This window comes from Grammomys surdaster, unplaced genomic scaffold, assembly GCF_004785775.1.
Source record: "Grammomys surdaster isolate TR1022 unplaced genomic scaffold, NIH_TR_1.0 233, whole genome shotgun sequence".
In the NCBI taxonomy this organism is placed as follows: domain Eukaryota; kingdom Metazoa; phylum Chordata; class Mammalia; order Rodentia; family Muridae; genus Grammomys; species Grammomys surdaster.
The window spans coordinates 1,401,694-1,406,617 of NW_021604678.1; the positions used below are offsets into that span (position 1 = coordinate 1,401,694).

At 43.7% G+C, this 4,924-nt stretch overlaps 1 protein-coding gene across 8 annotated transcripts in view; it reads left to right on the forward strand.

Annotated features, from left to right (window-relative positions):
* Positions 1-1,225: 1,225 nt before the first annotated feature.
* Mapk10 (mitogen-activated protein kinase 10) overlaps positions 1,226-4,924 on the forward strand; it is a 285,181-nt gene continuing 281,482 nt past the window's right edge. For all 8 annotated transcript variants that reach the window (XM_028773649.1, XM_028773650.1, XM_028773646.1 and 5 more), the window contains exon 1: positions 1,226-1,550. The gene's annotated coding sequence lies outside the window, so the exon portion shown is untranslated. The remainder of the gene's footprint in view (positions 1,551-4,924) is intronic.

Genomic DNA, 4,924 nt, shown 5'->3' on the forward strand with positions numbered 1-4,924 from the left:
CCCAGGATTTCATGATGTGTCGCAGGGTCTGCCATCTCTGCTGGCTTTACACCCATTTTATCTTCTTCCTTACCCTACAACAGAAGCTCCTTGTTCAAGTCAGTGGGCCAGTTCCAAGGCACGGTGTGGAAATATGTGTTTTAGCACTACTTGGTTCAACAGATGGAAACCCATCTACAAGGTGTTTGAGAAAAACCAGCATTGGATCTTACTCTGTAGCTTGAGAAATACAAAGGCTAAGATTATTTTCAAAATATGTATTGAAATGATGCCCTATGTGAAATAAGGTGAAAATTGTTTTGGTAAACATTTTAATAGTGAAAGTACTCTAGGGATCATTGCATCAAATATATATATATATATATATATATATATATATATATATATATATATAAAATAGCGAAGTCAGAAATATTGCTTAAAAATGAGATAAGTAGTAAATGCATTTTACATTAGTTTCCCATGGCATGGAATTTTCTGAAACCAGAAAACGAGTACCAGTTGCTCTAATTTATTAACTCAAATAGTCAGTAGTTTCCTTCTACCTTAAACTGCAATATAAACATGAGTTTAGCGAGTTTGCTTTAGTGAATATTTATGCAGGTTTTTTTTTTTTTTTAAATAGGGAGCCCGAGAAGAAATGGAATTGGATAAATGACCTCTGTGGTCCGGACGCAGGACCAATCTTGCATCTCTTCTGAGGTTGAGCCCATCTCTTGTTTGTTTTGACATTCAGAGAGATGGTACACCTCTGCCTTTCTTCGCTGTTTGCAAAAAGCTGAGGTAGTTGAAAAGCAAGGGTGACTGGCTTCCCAATGGCTTTCCGATCTGTCCTTGGTGCTGTGCAGAGCTGGATAGGCGAAGAGGATGCTCCTTGGCTTTGTGCAGAATCTTCCCCCCCCCGCCCCCCCTCCCCCGTCGCCCGCAGCGCTGAATTCGCTGATCTTGGTTGCCACGTTCCCGTTCCTTTACATTCCGAAGCCTGCTTCCCATTTTGCCAGAAAACGAGGTAGCTGTAGCCGCAGATAGACTTTTTCCTTTTTCTCTTCCCTCCTCCTACCCCTCCCTAGACCTCTCTGGGCTTTGACGTCATGTGTGCTCCTTTCAGTTGCCATAGCAACCCCATTCCCCAAGCCCTCTGTCAGTCTCCTCTGGTAGGTTCCACAATGGTACAGGCAGCCTCCCGCTGCACAATGGTTTCCAGGCAGTGAGAGGGTGATTCAGCAAGCCGCTCTCTCTTCTCTTAAGCCTCCTCGTCTCCGTTTATTTTTATGGGGGTGGGTGGTGCTTCTTATATGCTTACCCTTTTTTTTATTTTCATTTTTACAAATTTCCTTTTTCTTCCTCACTCCTCAATTCCTAGGGGCTTGAGTGAGCTAAAGATTGGGTCTTCTTGAAAATCACCTGTCTGTTATTATTTTTAAACAATCTCTACACCTCCAAAGATTCTCCTCCTTATTCCGGTTTGGAATGTGGCTAATGAAAACCCAGTAGGAAGGATTTCTGAGGCAAACAGCTGGACCAGGATCCTAGTTCTCAGGCACGGAATGGTAGGTGACTCCTTGCTCATTCTGGGTTCTAATCTGGTTTGGGAGGGTGGATGATATCTGTCATCGCTCTTGGTGGGATGGGAGAGAGCATGAGAAAGTAGGAAGTGATGGTATTAGAGAGCCGGTTTAACCAAGCGAAGCTTACTATCTCTGAGGCAGCAAGACTGGCGTTTCTCTCTGGCAAAGCATCTCTTCTCAGATAGAGGCTGAAACCTTTCTGTTTGGAGTGAAGAATTCTAGAAGGTGGGACAGACCATTATTATTATGACTTGGCAGAGTAAGAGAAACACACACGAGGGTGGAGAGAGAGGGGGGAGAGGGATAGATAGATAGATAGATAGATAGATAGATAGAGGCTGGATCTCACTTTATCTGAGAAATGCTATGGGTCTCATAAAACATTCAAAAATGTCATTAGTAAACATAAATATTTATTTCCAGACCGGTTTAACTTTAAATATTCTAGAATATAGTCATACAGTTTAGAGGTATTTACAAATATATTAGAAACTATGTTCTTCTTGTAGAAAGATCTGGAGCTAAATTTGGGCTGCAGACAGGAACAGGGACCAGCTAGGGAAAGGAGCAAACACTGGCACTGCAGCCACCTAGGTGAAGGTCCCTTTAAGAAAGTGATCTCCCAGTCAGAGCAGGCAGCATTTTTCTATGGCAAGGTTCCCAGGTATTCAGTGCTGAGATACTGTGTCCCCTAGAAATGTCAGAGCATTTTCATAAAGAAAAGAAAAAGCTGCCGTTGGAAAAGAGCGGGATGATACAGTTATCAGAATTTATGTGTTTGTTCTTCAGAGAATAAACCTCCAAATAAATCAGGTTATGATATGTGATACATATATCATATATATCATATATATATGTATATATATCATATACATATATATATTATATAGATGTTCCTTCCAACATTTAAATAGAGGGACCAAGGTGCTGCTTTGACTCCCTTTTACAGATAACTTTCAAGGGCATTGCAATTTGGCCACAGGAAGGAATGGCTTACCCCAGGACAGCAGGTTTTGGAGCAGCCACAAGGTTGTTTACATGGTCTGCTTTTGCTGCAGAGTGATGTGTCTGCGTGACAGAGATAACTTTCATGAACACAGGCTAAGTCATATGGGACAGGCCACAGCTGGGAGTCAAGGAAGGTTGCTGTTACCAGGCATTACCTGCTCAAGTCCTGCCTCTTTCTAACGCTGCTCTTGTCAATCCTGGATGGGTTTGCAGAATACTGATCAACATATTTAAAATGGTTGCGGTAGTAGCCACTTCTCTCAGAGAGGCTTCAGAAGAAGGCTGTCCTCAGGGAGCACATATGCACAGGAGCCATGCTCATGAATGAATTCACGAGCTTCCAACTCCACTTTGGAATGATGGGGATTTAGGGCTAAAGAGTGTGATGTAACAGTCTTGCTGCTTCTAGTGTGTGTTTCCTTTCTTTAAACAAACAAACAAACAAACAAACCGACCAACCTTGGTCTTACCTTTCAAATTGGCACAAGAGTATTGTTCAGTGAATCTACTTAGACCAGAAAGGATTGTCTCTTTCCTCACAATAGGACTAGAAAAGCAGATGAGAAAGATGATTTGACCTTAAGTATGAGTTTCCAGCTTCCTTATTGGCTTCTCCTTCCCTCGGGTCATTAGCAGCTTTCATTTTCAGGGCAAAATCTTTGCAGTTGTAAAGAGGCTCCTAGTGACAGGAGAGCCGAAACTACCTGGGGACTGGCAAATTCAGCTGCCTCCAGCTTCCTGCTTGCTGTCCCCCCAAAACAGCATCTGCTGGGGGAGGGGGTATGTTTGCATGCTGGAAGGGGTGATTACAAACCAATCCCACAGGGAGGGACTGAGTGTCTTCTCTCATTGTCTGGTGCATCTGCAGCTTGTACTATGGTTTCATAGTACGTGGTCAAGATGTTTCAAGGTTAAAAGAAACTGAGAGGTGATATGAATGCTATAGAACAGTGTTATTTAAATCTACAGCAAAACTTATTCACTGTCAGTGTGTGCTATAGGAATATCAGAAGCCACGGAGACTTGCCTAATGTAAGTGATCAAAGGCACATACATGTATTAAAAGTTATATTGTAGCCTCATGTAAATGACCCTGCCTCTTTGAGTATGAGCTTAACCACGAAGGCTTTCCATCTTGATGACAAGATGAAGAGCAAGTGGTTTCCTTGTTTGTTAAGCACCAGGTCAGGCGCGTTTTCTTCTTGCTCCAGAGCTGACCATAGGTCCTATCTGTAGCTAGAGGCCGGATCTGGAGTGGAATTGCTGTGAGTAAGCCAAGCAAATCTTTGGTTGCTGGTCAGAAAAATGGGCTGCTGGCAATGGCTGCAGTCAATTTGCGTGAGAAGCAAACACATCCATGCGGAGAGGGCCTCATCCCTGTCGTGCCCCCACCCCCGCTTCCTGTAAGAGTTCTTCCAAAGCTCTTGCTTGCCATGGTGTCAGTCTTGCATAGAGACGTGCAGAAGTGTCCAGTAGCGACTAGGAAGGAACACAGTGCCCTCCTTGCTGCGGGCATGCCAAGGAGCTCCCACCACACAGGCATCTGTTACTGCGCCTTCTCCTGAGCGAGGAGGGGAGGGCTTGTGGGGCGAGCGGCCTACAGACTCCCGGGAGGGAAGCTGCATCAGTCAAGGCGAACAAAATCCATTTGTCTCTTCAGCATATTGAGATTATTTACTGCATTACATAATCTTGTGTTGAGACACGGTGCTGCCGATTTGAGTAAGAGGGCTTGCTGCATATTGTTTGAGGAGAAGGAAGCTGTCCTTTAGAACAGAGCTTGTGTGTTAGTTGCTCCCTACCGGCTTTCACATTGAACTTCAACTGTTTTGAGCAGGCTAGTTTGAGTACATTTCAATCTCACGAGCTAATTAAAGTAGAGAACAGAAAGTTAAAAATCTGTATATTTTGAGGACCATTGTTTCTCTTATGTTTACCTTTTTAAATACACACACACACACACACACACACACACACATATATGGTGAATCTTGGTAAAATGAGTGGAAACACCGGGTAACACTGAAAAATCTCTGACTTGAACTTGTATGTTTGAAAGCAGTTTCCAAACACACCTATTTTCAGCTGAGGATTTTGTAGTCTAATTGACATTTTGGACCCACAACGAGCTACTTTGGCTTCTTTCACCATTCTCAGCTCTGGTGCCTCCAGCATACAAAACCCATAAAATAGTGTGCTGCTGGGGATGGAACCCCGAGCTTTGTACAGAAAAATAAATGACAGCGCGCTCCTGTGGAATTACTCTATTCACAGCTGCTCACATGCTCCGAGTGCTGTGCAGACTGAAGGTGCAGCCATGACACAGGGCCCCAGTCATGGCACAGGGC